This window comes from Peromyscus maniculatus, chromosome 17, assembly GCF_049852395.1.
Source record: "Peromyscus maniculatus bairdii isolate BWxNUB_F1_BW_parent chromosome 17, HU_Pman_BW_mat_3.1, whole genome shotgun sequence".
NCBI classification, from domain to species: Eukaryota; Metazoa; Chordata; class Mammalia; order Rodentia; family Cricetidae; genus Peromyscus; species Peromyscus maniculatus.
The window spans coordinates 39,662,081-39,677,894 of record NC_134868.1 but is presented as its reverse complement, the minus strand read 5'-3'; the positions used below and the strand labels follow the sequence as shown (position 1 = coordinate 39,677,894).

Below are 15,814 nucleotides of genomic sequence, written 5' to 3'. Positions count from 1 at the left end.
GATTGAACCACTGTTTCTGCATTCTATGAGGCTGGCTTCTGGATGCTCTAATATTTGCATTGCAGGCCTATGCCATCCCCCTCCTTTACCATGAGGCGAATTCCCTTGTGGGATATCTAGCTCTGCTACCATGCTCCTATGCCAGTTCTGAGATCATCAATGGCAGGGTTAGGTCAGCTGGCCAAGCCACATTGTCTACTTTTTTGTTCAACGCCTCTTCCATGATAGCTGTTAATACATGACACGGAACTCTTCCTAATGCATTTGCATCCCAGGATGTCTCAAATGTCTGGTCCCACACACACGCTTTAAAACTCCTCAACAGATAGCTAGGCCATTGGCCAGTATCTGGGAACTATGAATACAAAGTATATGACCAGATTCATAACTTGAAGTTCTCACATACCCACAAGTAGGAGATGAGAGTTGCCGTTGGGCCCATTGAGAGTGATAAGGATGCGCCCATTTGGGCAGACTGCTCAAGCCACATAATCATAGCCTCTGGTCCTACTCAGTTTTGTAATTGGATGTACCAGGATGTGATCATGGTCTTCCATTGCACGTGTCCAACTCTGAATTAGAAGTTTCATTAGAATCCAAGTCATAATGGGCAATTCTGTTCTCATAATCCAGAATCATTATCTCTGCCAGGGCTTGATAATATTTCCATTACTGTTTCTCCTCTACAGTGGTTGGCATGGTTTTATCCCAGAATCCCAGAGGCTGCATTGTGGGAGCTGATTCTCTCCATAAAACCTGCCATCACTCCAGCTTTCCCTGCTACATCCTTTTTCTACATAGACGGCTCCAAAGCCATTGGGTCTATCGAGCATATGGACTAAGAGATATGGTTATTGTGCATGCCACACAACCATGTCCTGCTCTGAGCCCTATTCAAAACCTACATCACATAGGTCAAAACAATATTCTTACTTATGGAATATATTGTCCTCCAATCCAAAAAGGTTTCACAGGCTGACCTTCCTTTGTGTAGGAGAGATGTAAGATGCACATGTTTGTCCTTTACTTTAAAGATATCCTGGCATGATTTTGACTGTCAAGTCCCTAAAAGCTTCGCTATAGTGGCAGGATTCTGAAGGTCCATTGGGTACATTCTGGAACTCTCATTTTCTTCGGCCTCTTCATCTCTTCCTCTGGCCAGTGTTACAGTGTGACCTTATTAATAGAATGAAGACAGGATTCTTTCCTCTGGAGAGCAACTCAGAAATCTCCCCTTCACTAAGTGTTGGTGTTGGCTTTATCCAGACAAAGCCATAGCAGTGAGTTTTCCTCGTTCCTGGAGGTATAAGATTGGGGTCTTGAGAAAGTTGAATTCCAGGTCACTTAATCAAGCTCTCAAAAATACAGCCCAAGGGGGGTACTCCTAGGACTCCTGTCAGGATAGTCAAGCTGATTCTTAAGGCTTAACAATTGTAGCATCTCCTTCCCTAACAGATTCCAACATGTACCCACCCAGGCTTCACTGAACATGAACTCTGATAATCAAGCAGGGAAGCTATTGAGGAAAGCAGATGCTACTTTCCCTGTGGTCTCTGCAGCAGCAGCATGCACACACAATACAAGTACTAGCATTTACCAAGAGGGAGGAGACACCATCACAAGCCTGACAGATTAAGTAGGGGTATGTCTGCCTAGAATAGATATTCAAGGGCGTCCATCTACACATCCTCATCTCAGTTTTCCATTTTCATGTTGGGGTTTTCCCAGGGCCCCAGAATCCCTTTGCCCCTTGTCCCAACACCTTTTTTTTTTTTTTTTGGATGAAGACTCACACACCTAGAGATCTTTGCAATTCCAACTAGTCTTCAGCTTGCTCAGTCCTGTCTGCCCTGTCATACTGTAGAAGGTTAGGAGCTCTTTGGAAGCCACTCAGGAGACCCTGTGCCTCACACGGTCAGTTATTAAGTACTGCTCTCATGAATTCAACTTGGCAGCAGTAAGCCTAACTCGACCATCTTTGAAGATCTTTTCCACTGCATAGCTTTCAAATGCCTCCACTATTACATCTGCATCCTTCTTCCCCGACAGGATATATTCTAAAGTCCACCATCAATGAAACCTCTTACATTTGATTCACCACCTTTTGATAGGAACTATTCGTTTGCCAGCTCTCAATAAAGTTACCAAGTTACCCTCCTCTATGCCTGTTGGACAGTTAGGGAATAAATTTCAAGTTGACGTCTAACTACCTGTCTCCCTGGCACATTCTTGGCACAGCTTGTGTTAGGCTAGCTCACCTGAGAAACAAATCCAAGGCAGATGCTCCGAATCTGAAATGTCATCACAGAGTCATGTCAGATGCTTGGTCCCCCAGGTGGTGGCACTATTCTGGGAGGTTCTAGAAGTTTTAGGAGGTAGGTTCTAGGAGAAGGCAGGTCACTAGGGGGATGTGCTGCTGCTCATCCTGCTGAAGCGCCTTCTGGGAAAACCCCTCTTTCTGTTCTTCCTAGCTACCATGAGTTGAACAGCTCCTGCTCGACATGTCCCTGCTCGACATGTCCCTGCCGCCCAAGCGTTCTGCCACACCATGGGCCCAGAATCTATGGAGCCAGCCATGACCAATGAAAACTCTCAAAATGAATCCTCCTCTAAGTTGTTCCTGTCAGATACTAAGTACAGTGATAACGTGATCAATGCAGTAAAATTAGGTATGGAAGAGACTGATTGGAGATAAAAACTGGTGAGAGGAAATGAAGGAGACAAGACATGGAAGAGCATCAGACTCTTGCCTCCTCTGCCAGGTTCCATAGTTCACAGAACATGGATTTAGTCATTAGAGTTCCAGCTTGTAGGACATCCTGTTCCTTTTTGTGCATGACAAACCAGTGTTTCGTCCATGGATTTGAAAAACATACTGACTCTTAGCTGGATTGATCCCATTCCCTCTCCACCATGGAAAGCTATGTTGACATTCTTCATTGAACTCATGTACATGTCTCTCACTATGACTTCATCCATAAGAAGCAGGACAGTACTCGGGCCTTCAAGAAACAAAAAGGCAGGAGAGTGGGGCCCACTCAGTGTGTGCATGACACATGGAAGCATGGGAGCCAAGAGGGAACTGGCTCTGAAACGTGAATCCTTGATTCTCATGAGGACATCCGTTTCCGATGCCACAGTATCCTTGGTAAAACTGCTGCCTGCGGCTATGAGGAGGAAAGAAACCTAACCTACTCGGTTATTAGTAACCGGTTACTAATTAGTTAGTTACTAATTAGTTAGTTATTCCAACTGAAGAACAGGTACCTTGACTCTCAAAAAAAAGTGGGTAAAGCATACGTGCTCACATCTGCATGTACACACACACACACACACACACACACACACCCCGAGTGAGCAAACCCAGGTGATGTATGCATATATATATAATCCCAATTACTCGGGAGTCAGAATCAGGAGGATTTCAAGTTCAAGGCCAGCCTAGGCAACATAGACTATAAAAATAAAACAGATGTGAGATGATATAGAAGTCCCACCCCTTACTGAAGAGCTATTGGTAGTGGATAGTTGCTGTAGAAGGGAGAATCATTCTTTTTTGAAGTTATTGCTACTGGTAGGTTTCCCATGCTCCAGCAGACGGCTTCATACCCATGCAGTAACTAGATGGTTTCCTATGCTCCAGTGAATGGCTTCATACCCATGCACTAACTAGATGGTTTCCCATGCTCCAGCGATGGCTTCATACCCATACACTAACTAGATGGTTTCCCATGCTCCAGCAGATGGCTTCATACCCATGCAGTAACTAGATGGTTTCCCATGCTCCAGCAGATGGCTTCATACCCATGCACTAACTAGATGGTTTCCCATGCTCCAGCGATGGCTTCATACCCATACACTAACTAGATGGTTTCCCATGCTCCAGCAGATGGCTTCATACCCATGCACTAACTAGACTTATTTGGATGAAGCTAGAAGGCAGGCATGTTGGAGGGTGGGGACAGTTGGCCGTGAGCCACAGGGGGGAAATGGTGATTTTGTGCTTCTATAATCATATTTTGCTGTATGTATATGAAATTCTCAAAAGATAAAAAATTGAAAGAGAGTAGGCAAAGAGGTCAGCTCTGCTTTCTCATGGGGTCACCATGCTATATGACTTCCCCACCAATCTACATGCCAAGTCTCAGGTCATGACAGACATTACAGCCCCCAACCTGAAACCACTCTGCGTAAACATATGCATGGTTTATCAGCCAAACCAAGTAAGGAGAGTGGATTGTTAAGAATGAACAGGTTTTGTCACAAAGTTATTTCATGTTGACTGAAAGACTTGCTGAAATCTCTCAGAGGACATCAGTATCAGACCACTGACTCTCAGCTGGATTGATCCCATTCCCTCTCCACCATGGTAAGCTATGTTGACATTCTTCCTTGAACTCACGTACACGTCTCTCACTATCCATAATGACCATGAGGGTGGTAACATATACACACAAACCAGTCACATAGGAAGCAGCATGCTTTGGACTCTTTATCCACCCTTTACAGCAGCCTTGACCAGGAAATCAGGTCCTCACTGTGACTGACAAATAAGGAAGGACTTGTCTGGTTAACACAACTACAGAAGGAAGTAGCAAAACTGCATGAGATGAGAAGTCACCAGACTACATCTGGAACACATTCCACTTAGATCCCTAGGCTGTGTCCATCCAGTACCAAGAAAGACTGAGCTATGATCTACCTGCCACTGACAGTCTGCCATGAGACACCTGTCCAATGCCCCCATGTGTACACTTGTTGCTCAGTTAACAAGACTGACAGAGCAAGGCAAATCTAAGCAACCTCCACCCACTGGGGATGCTCACAGTGAAGAGTTACTCCAGCACCATGACCTGATGAAGATGACTTCCTACATAGTCCTGTTTGGCACAGTTCATCTGGAGCCCAATCCTGAGCTCTCCTTCTACAGAGGCCCAAGTCCATAGGCACAGAGGAGCTGAAAATGGGTATGGATTCTAAGTCAAGAGAAAAATGGAAAATCAGGAAAACATTTTTAACAGTATTCTTTTGTCTTCTCTTAACCTTTAAGGTTAAGTTATATCTAAGGTACTGAAAAATATTTTTGAGGATGAAATATAAATTCATACACTAAGAGAAATTAATACCCTTCCTTTGCCTCGAGTGAGTTACCCATCATTTCTCAAATGACCAGGCCTAATGCACATGGTATGGGTTAGGCCCGATGTCTTACTCTGTTGAGTGAGAATCTGGCTCCTCTTTCCCTGGGTCTAAACTAGTTGCAGATTATCTGCGGTCACTTGGGAGTTTTTTCTTCTATTCTGTCCCACCCTCAGTAGGCCCTAGGTATGTTATATATCAGTAGACTCATATAATATATAGCCTTCACACCCGGCTTTCTTCTTTTTTTTTTTTAATTTTGTTCTTGTTTTTGTTTTTTTCGAGACAGGTTTTCTCTGTGTAGTTTTGGTACCTGTCCTGGATCTCGCTTTGTAGACCAGGCTGACCTTAAACTCACAGAGATCTGCCTGGCTCTGCCTTCTGAGTGCTGGGATTTAAGGCATGTGCCACCACCTACCAGCACCCAGCTTTCTTCTTCTGTCTTATGGTTTCAGCTTAATCCATGCTAACTAGCCTGTCTCGGTGTTTCATCCCTCTCCCAATCGATTATAACCCACTGTAATCGTAAAATCCACATTTTGTATATCCACTTAACAGTGAGACATTTGGATTGCTTCCATGTTGAAAACTCTGATTAATACTGCTATGAAAATTCATGTCCAAGTTTTTGCAAAGACATAAGTTTTCAACACTCATAGATGTGTACCTAGAAGAGGAATTCAGAGGTAATATAATAATTTCATGTTCAGTTTTGAGGAACAGTCAAACTGTTATCCACAAGTGCTGTACCACTTTATATCCTCACCAGCAAGTAAGTTACCTTTTCTATTTTAAATATCTTGAATATCTTTATGTGTAAATATTAACAAAACTATTTTAATAACTTAGTATTCTATTACATGAAAGTATCAGGATTCATTTAATTATTGTCTTATGGTAGATATTTTTTACAATGCCGACCAAAGTGTAGTAAACATTTCACACATATCTTGCTACTGGAGTTATTTGGTCAAAAGTGGTATGTGTTTAAACTATCCTTAGTGATGTGTAAAGTAACATTTAAAGCCCACTGTGGTTCAGCTGTACAATTTCGTAACTTTTGATTATGTATGTGACCACAAGAACTCCATTAAAATTAAATATAAGTCCACCCATCACCTAAAAGATTAGACTTTCAGGACTCAGGGGATAGCTCAAAGGTAGAATGCTGGTCTAGCATACATGAAGCTCTGGGTTCAACCATCAGCACTGAAAAAAAAAAAAACACCAGTCTCCTTCCCTCTCTTAACCCCTCCTTTCTAGTCTCTCCTAGCTCCAGGAAGCTGTCAATCTATTTTCCACCAGATGACTTTGCATCAAATAAATGCACATTTTCTACAGTTATATTTAAATTGATTCATGGAATATATAATTTCTGCCTGATTCCTTTTACTCGCTGTGATTATTTTGAGATTCATCCACACTATTATGTGCATCAATATCTCACTTCTTTGTATTTATAAGTGTGGTTATAAATCTACCAGATGGATACACTGGATCTGTTTGTTTTACTTGTTGTTGTTCATGGGTATATAGATTGTTTCAAGTCTTTGGTATTAAAAATAAAGCCACTGTGACAAATAAGTTTCAAATATTGTTAGATTCATTTGCTTCTGTTTTTCTTTGCTAGGTGTCTAGAAGGGGGTAACTGGATCATGTGACAAGTATTGTTTCATTTTTAAACAAACTGGAGGTTTAGATCACTGGCCAGCCTCACCAGGGAGATCCCTCGCATTGCCTCAAATAGGTGGTAGAGTGCATGGCTGTAATCCCAGCATTCCAGAGGTGGAAGCAGGATAATTGGGGGTTCTGAGTCATCTTCAGGCTCAGCCAGCTCCTGGCCAACCTGGGCTACATGAGACCCTGTCTTAAAAGCAACCTTTGGGCTGGAGAGATGGCTCAGAGGTTAAGAGCACTGACTGCTCTTCCAGAGGTCCTGAGTTCAATTCCCAACACCCACATGGTGGCTCACAACCATTTGTAATGAGATCTAGCACCCTCTTCTGTATACATAATAAATAAATCTTTAAAAAAAAAAAAGAACTTTTAAGAAACTGACAGACTTCTTCAGAGTCAATGTTCCATGTTCATTCCCATAAACAGTTCTTCCCTGTTCTTGCCACTTAGTATTTATTGTTGTTCATCCTAATCTATAAAACACATTGATATTTATAAATCTTGTTTAGAATTAATTTATCGTGTACCTTGCAAACATGCACATGTAGTTATGTATGATATGTATGTATTATTGGATTAGACATATTTGGCAGAATACTGACACTGGCTACTTGGTTTGTGGGGTAAACTTTACAGACGTGTAAAAGGACGTACAAAAGTCCTGCAGTGACATCAAGCCAAGAATCAATATTATATATGAGCACATAATCATATGAATTTAATCCCAGAAACTTGGGGAAACAAAGCTAGGAAGGTATCTGTGAGTTTGCAGCCATCTCAGTCTATATAGCAAGGCCAGCCAATGCTGCACAGTGAGGCCTTGCTTTAAAAAAAGAAGGGGGAGGGGTAGCGGGAGAGAGAGAGAGATTCCAGGAATGAACAGCAGAGATTCATCTATCTTTAAAGACTTTAAAAATACCAGAATTAGTGGCCCAAATCATGTATCTATTTATTATCTGGTGTGGCTCCTACAAAAATTGGTTTTTTGGAAGAAGACAACAAGCAACCTCAAATTCAATCAAATGCTGCACCTGCACCTGCCGTCCCAGGTATGGTTTCTTTGTTTGAGCAGATTCACATTGCTTCTAGGATGTTGTGTGTGGCCACTGAGCTGTGAAATGCCCTCTGGTACATCTGTATCAGAAAGACGGAAAAGAAAACTTGCATTCTCATGGGCTAAACTACATGTGCTGTCTTACCACAGAGTGCTGTGAACTAATTTACTGTCTGTCAAAACATAGCCTAAAAGGAACTGGGTTTTCTAGGCATTTGGTCAACTATCACCTTGGTCCACTATAGCAATAACATCAGATCTCCAAACAAAAGGGGCATATATGTCTTTTACACTCTTCCCCTCTTTTACAATGATCCCTGAGCCTTGGGAGGGGGAGTATCATGCAGCTGTCCCATTTAAGGACTGAGTATTTTGTAAGTAATACTTAAGGCTGAGTATTTTTCAGTCTCTTGTTCTCTGCACATTGACCAGTTGTGAGTCTCTGTGTTAATCACCATCTACTGCAAATAGAAACTTCTCTGATGAATGATGAAACATTAATCTATGGGTATATGATAAACCATTAGGAATCTGTTTAATACTGTATCCACTTAGCAGAGTAATGGTGGTAGGTTCTCAACCAACAGGGCCTACAGCCTGTCTAGCCACAGGTTCCTGGTGATGATAATGGTGCCAGGTATAGGTTTCATCTTGTGGAGAGAGCCTTAAATCCAATCAGAAAGTGGTTGGTTACTCATGTGATTTGGGGGCCAATATTGCAGTGGCCATTTCTTATTAGTCCTCTCAGTATTTTAGCTCACAATGTTTGCAGTTGGATAAGACTGATGATTACTTTTATCTTCCAGCATAGCACCTATGAAACTATGAAACCAGCTGGGCGGTGGTGGCGCACGCCTTTAATCCCAGCACTCGGGAGGCAGAGGCAGGCGGATCTCTGTGAGTTCGAGGCCAGCCTGGTCTACAAAGTGAGTTCCAGGAAAGGCGCAAAGCTACACAAAGAAACCCTGTCTCAAAAAAAAAAAAAATGAAACTATGAAACCAGCTGAGAAAGATGAAGCTTCCAGATCAGTACCAGCTTGATATCTCTACATTTTATGACTTACGTATGTCCTGTCTTTAGCAATAGGCTTTTACTGTGAAGTTCTAGGGGACAACCAAGAGAATTGGCAATAACCTGTAATGTTTTAGGATCCATGGAGCCTTACTGGCCAACAAGTACATACGTGGTCATCTATTCCTGGCATTTGGCTTTTTTATTTATTTTGTCAGCCTGTGCTGTCTAGCAGGGGCATTACCTGCCCCATTATAAGGTAATTCCATTTCAACCACATATTTTAAATAAAAATGGAGTTGTGTATATTGTACATACATACTCCAGTAGCAGGTTTCCATGTGACCATGACTACAGGGAAACAGTGTCTTCTGGACACAGCCGGGCAGCTGCACATAGAAACTCACAGCAGTTATGACAGCATGCACAAGACCTGTGACACTGAAGCCAGACTGAATCTCAGCATGAAGAAGAGAGATGGGCATGAAGTCCTACCACTAGTCTAGGAGCTACTGGCAAACCATAGCTGCTGGTAGAGGGAGTATCAGTTTTCTCTAAAAGTACAGTCCTGGTAAGTCACCCATACTCCATAGAAACCCACACATCCAAGACTATATTGGACAAATTGGACTTAATAGGTTTGTTTAAAAAAAAAAAAAAGAACACAACATTGAGTGGGTAGGGAGGTAGGAAATCTGCGTTGAGTTGGGGGATGTGAGCAAATATGAGCAGAACACACAAAATTCTCAAAGAACTAATTAAAGAATGGGTATTTTAATGTGTTGAAGACATTGGTAAGACATTGTGTTAGCTACTTTTCTCAGCTCACCATCAAAACTATCTAGCAAAAGCAAGTCATGGGAGGAACGGTGCTTTTTCCCTCATGGTTCCCAAGAGCTCAGTCGATGATGCTTGGTTGGCCACATGCACTTGGGCAGAATATCGAAGTGGCGGGACAACAGTAGAAGGATTTTACTTCCTTATGGATGGGAAGGAGAGAGACAGAGGAAAGTCACTGAGAGTCTGGTATAACCTTCCAAAGTACCTTCCCAGTGACACCCCTTCACCTAGGCCCACCTCCCAAAATTTTCCACAACCTGACATCAGGGCCATCAGCTGGCAACCAAGCACGCAAAGCATGATTGTGTGGACAATGTTTGACATGCAAACTATCATAGATGCACATTCCAGACAACAGAAAGTAAACCACCAAAGCCTCCAAGGCCTGCTACCCCAGCACAGACAGTCAACCAACGCTCTAAGATGTCAGTTTTAATGCAGCACAATGTTATTCATTAAGTTGTGCTGTTACCATGGGAGAAAAGCCGCAAGGCATGACAAAACTCACTATCTATCAGAGTTTTATTAGGAGGAAGGAGAGATAGGACAGAATGTGGTCAGGCCTGTTGGAAAGACATGTGAGGAAGAGGGAGAGATGGGGGAGGAGAAGAGAGCAGAAGAGAGGGGAGGAGTCTGTGACCGGCTTTTTAAGGGTTCCCCACACATGCACATATGGGCTTATAGAGCTATGCCACGCATGCACATAGATTGCTTGATCATGCTGCACACAAACTGCGTGATCACACAGCGCACGGGTTATGTAAGACATAAGGCCCCTTGCTTGGCTACTGAACCGCACATGTCAGTCACAGAGCTGGGGGAGTGGTCGGGAATTCCAACATAAGGCATAAGCGAATATCCCCTCCAAAGAAAGGAGTCCTGAGGTAAGACTACACAGACTCACAGACAGTGGCAAAAGGCTTGGCTGCTTGGTGAAGGATGGGAGAGGAGGGCTAGAACACTGGAGATAGGGAGGTGTGAGCTCTGTGGATGGTCAGATGGAAGTAGCTGTGAAGGGCCATGAGATCTGCACTGCTTCTGAATATCTAATAGAATGTCAGACAAGAGCCAGGGAGATGCCTCAGTCAGTAAAGCACTTCTGTGCAACCTCGAGGACCTGAGTTCAAGTCCCAGAACAAATATAAAAAGGCCAGGCCCGGTAACAGGCCCAGCACTGGGGAAACAGAGACAAGAAGGTCTCTGGGGTTTGCTGGCCAGCAAGAAACGAAGGAAGTTTCTGGCCAGTGAGGAACCTGCCTCAAAAAATAGGTGGATAACACCTGAGGAACATCACCAGATGTTGACATCTGGCCTACACACACACACACCTACACATACATACACACACACAAGGAAAATGTAGTCTTCTCAACCAAGAAAAGGGCACCAAAAATCTAAGTAGCTATAATAACTCACACAGATAGGCGCCTTTTCCCAGAGGAATTGATCTCTGACAAATAGATGATCTTTTTGTTTACCTGATTACATTCAGTATCAACCCATTTATCTTCCACAAGATTATAACACTGGCTACAGAAGATTTTCAGTGTTTTCTCTCCACATAATCTGATACCATTGGAATGAAAAGGGAAGAAAATGCATTACATACTTACGTTTGTTTTTAGACACACACAACATCCCTGGAAGAGCATACTACAAACAAGAAACAGTGAGTGCCTTGGGGAACAGGAACTGTGTGGGGCACAGCCAGAAGGCGGTTGTCCTGAAATCCCGTACTGTGTCATTGAAGAAAACGACAAATAAAGCAAGTCACTTACTCAGGCTCTCTGCCCTTCCCCCACCCCCTTACCACATTTTCTCTTTCTAATTCCACACCCACACCACCAAAGTTGCCACCGAAGAGTTCATCCACCCTCCTCCGGGACCTTTAAAATTCGTTCCGGGCTGATTAAGCAAGAACAGAGGCTTCTCTACCTCCCCACTTGCTTTCCCTGAGGCTGGCCTTTCTCATCTTCCAATAAAGCCTCACAGTTCCTGCTGCCAGCCTGGTGATCTCTCCGCGTTCTCCAGGTTGTTCGTGGCCGCTCTTAATGTTATTCCAGTCGATGTGAGACAACTGGGCCTCTCCTTCTCGGGACCTTCTTTCTATATCTCCCCCTCAGCATCACTATTGATTTTAAAAGCCTTCATTTGGTAGGTTTTCTTCAGGGCATAAGAAAGGGCCTGGCGGCAGCCGCCGCCATGACCAGAGATACTGCAGCCGCCGCCATGACCAGCAGCATGTAAAGACGCCAGCAAGCCACCAGCCACATGGCAAGGCGACTCTCCAGCAATGCAAAATCTCATTGGTGCATCTCAAGACCAGATACTGGAGCGGAGTGGCCAATAACCCGGCATCGGTGGCATCATCTTCCAGCGCCCCTTGTCCGCTTCCGGGCACAGCCTTGACACTACAGAATTCAACCGAGCAGGCCCGGCAGTCCGTGAGGCGCAGCCAATGGAGAACGGGTCTGGTCGGAGAGGGCGGGCCTTCTGTGGGTGACGCCACCAGAGCGCGACTCCCGTCCGTACCTGGAGAGCCAGGAAGATGGTGGTGATGGCGCGCGTTCCGCGTCCCGAGCGGCCGGATCTTGTTTTTGAGGAAGAGGACCTTCCCTATGAGGAAGAAATCATGCGGAACCAGTTCTCCGTCAAATGCTGGCTCCGCTACATCGAGTTCAAACAGGGGGCCCCGAAACCCCGGCTTAATCAGTTGTACGAGCGGGCACTCAAGCTGCTTCCCTGCAGCTACAAACTCTGGTACCGCTATCTGAAGGCACGCCGGGCACAGGTGAAGCATCGCTGTGTGACTGATCCTGCCTATGAAGACGTCAATAACTGCCATGAGAGGGCCTTCGTGTTCATGCACAAGATGCCACGTCTGTGGCTAGACTACTGCCAGTTCCTCATGGACCAGGGACGAGTCACACACACCCGCCGCACCTTTGACCGTGCTCTCCGGGCACTACCCATCACGCAGCACTCTCGCATCTGGCCCCTGTATCTTCGCTTCCTGCGCTCCCACCCACTGCCTGAGACTGCTGTGAGAGGCTACCGTCGCTTCCTCAAGCTCAGTCCTGAGAGTGCCGAGGAGTACATCGAGTACCTCAAATCCAGTGACCGGCTGGACGAGGCTGCACAGCGCCTGGCCACCGTGGTCAATGATGAGCGCTTTGTGTCCAAGGCGGGCAAGTCCAACTACCAGCTGTGGCACGAGCTGTGCGACCTTATCTCCCAGAACCCGGACAAGGTACAGTCCCTCAATGTAGATGCCATAATCCGTGGTGGGCTCACCCGCTTCACCGACCAGCTGGGCAAGCTCTGGTGCTCCCTGGCTGACTACTACATCCGCAGTGGCCACTTCGAGAAGGCTCGGGACGTGTATGAGGAGGCTGTCCGCACCGTGATGACTGTGCGAGACTTCACCCAGGTGTTCGACAGCTATGCCCAGTTTGAGGAGAGCATGATCGCGGCAAAGATGGAGACTGCCTCTGAACTGGGGCGCGAGGAGGAGGATGACGTGGACCTGGAGTTGCGCCTGGCCCGCTTCGAGCAGCTCATTAGCCGGTGGCCCCTACTCCTGAACAGCGTCCTGCTGCGCCAGAACCCGCACCATGTCCACGAGTGGCACAAGCGTGTGGCCCTGCATCAGGGCTGCCCCCGGGAGATTATCAACACGTACACAGAGGCTGTGCAGACAGTGGACCCCTTCAAGGCCACAGGCAAGCCCCACACACTGTGGGTTGCATTTGCCAAGTTTTATGAAGATAATGGACAGCTGGATGATGCCCGTGTCATCCTAGAGAAGGCCACCAAGGTGAACTTTAAGCAAGTGGATGACCTGGCAAGCGTGTGGTGCCAGTGTGGGGAGTTGGAGCTCCGGCATGAGAATTACGATGAGGCCTTGAAGCTGCTGCGGAAAGCCACAGCGCTGCCTGCCCGCCGGGCTGAGTACTTTGATGGTTCGGAGCCCGTACAGAACCGTGTATACAAGTCACTGAAGGTGTGGTCCATGCTTGCCGACTTGGAGGAAAGTCTGGGCACCTTCCAGTCAACCAAGGCCGTGTACGACCGGATCCTGGACCTGCGCATAGCCACACCGCAGATCGTCATCAACTATGCCATGTTCCTGGAGGAGCACAAGTACTTCGAGGAGAGCTTCAAGGCATATGAGCGTGGCATCTCACTGTTCAAGTGGCCCAACGTGTCAGACATCTGGAGCACCTACCTGACCAAATTCATTGCCCGCTATGGGGGCCGCAAGCTGGAGCGCGCACGGGACCTCTTCGAGCAGGCACTAGACGGCTGCCCACCCAAATATGCCAAGACCCTGTACCTGCTTTACGCACAGCTGGAGGAGGAGTGGGGCCTTGCCCGTCACGCTATGGCTGTGTACGACCGCGCTACCCAGGCAGTGGAGCCAGCCCAGCAGTATGATATGTTCAACATCTACATCAAGCGGGCTGCTGAGATCTATGGCGTCACCCACACTCGGGGCATCTACCAGAAGGCCATTAAGGTGCTGTCCGATGAGCACGCCCGTGAGATGTACCTGCGGTTTGCAGACATGGAGTGCAAGCTTGGTGAAATCGACCGAGCCCGAGCTATCTACAGCTTCTGCTCCCGGATCTGTGATCCCAGGACCACTGGGGCATTCTGGCAAACATGGAAGGACTTTGAGGTTCGGCACGGCAATGAGGACACCATCAGGGAGATGCAGAGGATACGTCGGAGTGTGCAGGCCAAATACAATACTCAGGTCAACTTCATGGCTTCGCAGATGCTCAAGGTGTCAGGCAGTGCCACAGGCACCGTGTCTGACCTGGCTCCTGGGCAGAGCGGCATGGATGACATGAAGTTGCTGGAGCAGCGGGCAGAGCAGCTCGCAGCTGAGGCTGAGCGGGACCAGCCTCCAAGGGCCCAGAGCAAGATCTTCTTTGTGAGGAGCAATGCATCCAGGGAGGAGCTGGCAGAGCTAGCTCAGCAGGCCAACCCCGAGGAGATCCAGCTGGGCGAGGATGAGGATGAGATGGACCTGGAGCCCAATGAAGTCCGACTGGAGCAGCAGAGCGTGCCAGCTGCTGTGTTCGGGAGCCTAAAGGAAGACTGACATCCTCCACGCTTTTTCCTCCGTGGTCCCTCCCCCTAACCACCTTGTAATACAGCCCCTCTTTGAAAATAAAGATTTAAAAAAAAAAAAAGAAAGAAAAAAAAAAAAGAAAGGGCCTGGCACATACCTGACTGATTATTCATTGAGTTATGCACAAGAATGAAAGTAGTGGATGGATGGATGGATGGCATATTCAGCCCACAGAAGGTCAGCTCATTTCTTCTGTTAACCTCAAAATTAAAGCTGTCACTCTCAGATTTTAGGAAGGTTACAAACTTCATGTCTGTTCTCAGGACTCCCCGAACATGACTTGGAGATCTTCATCACCTTCCCAACGACCCCCATAACCCACCAACCCCCACCCCACACCCTCATCATACCCCACCCCCACCTTCCGAGCTGGAAGAAGGTATTGTGAGATGCTTCTCAACTCGGAATATTCAATAAAAATCCAAAGGTGGCTTGCTGTGCTCCGTGTTGTCTCTGAATTCTCTAATCTCTCCGTGCCCCGTTACTGTTGCAGGACAAAGAGGTTTGGCATGGTAGCCGGGCACTCAGCACCCCTCTCAAATCAGCATGAAGGCTGATGCCACTAATTTGGAAAGTGTTTTTTTATCTCCTGGGACATTCTACTTCTTCACCTTCTTGATAGGTGGGTTTCAAAACAGAAAAGTGAAAATTAAAAAAAAAAAAAAAAAAATCTCCTGCCAGGTCTCAAAGGAGGTCAGAGAGTGAGAGGTTAAACACACCAACCAAATAGACGGGCATTCTTTCCTCCTCACTGACAACGTACGTGCTGAAAAGAATCGATGATTTTCCTACATTCTATCCTCTTGCCCCCGCCCCAATAAGCAAATTGTACTGAGAGTCGCTAATTGCACCCTGAATCTCTCATACAGTGAAATAATAATTATGCATTAGTGAACGGCTTCAAGCAGAAGCCCATTTTTTATTTAGCAGAAAACAGCTCCCTTCTATTTAT

At 46.0% G+C, this 15,814-nt stretch overlaps 1 long non-coding RNA gene and 1 pseudogene across 2 annotated transcripts; one reads left to right on the top strand and one right to left on the bottom strand.

Annotated features, from left to right (window-relative positions):
- Positions 1-9,637: 9,637 nt before the first annotated feature.
- LOC121823488 (uncharacterized) lies at positions 9,638-11,308 on the bottom strand. The gene is made up of 2 exons (XR_013045361.1): positions 11,201-11,308; positions 9,638-9,861 (listed from the first exon to the last, which is right to left on the bottom strand). It is a non-coding gene; the product is annotated as an uncharacterized LOC121823488 (long non-coding RNA).
- Positions 11,309-12,219: 911 nt separating this feature from the next.
- LOC102913046 (pre-mRNA-splicing factor SYF1 pseudogene) lies at positions 12,220-15,292 on the top strand (annotated as a pseudogene). Its single transcript, XR_013045359.1, has one exon. The product of XR_013045359.1 is annotated as a pre-mRNA-splicing factor SYF1 pseudogene (transcript).
- The last annotated feature ends 522 nt before the right edge of the window (positions 15,293-15,814 follow it).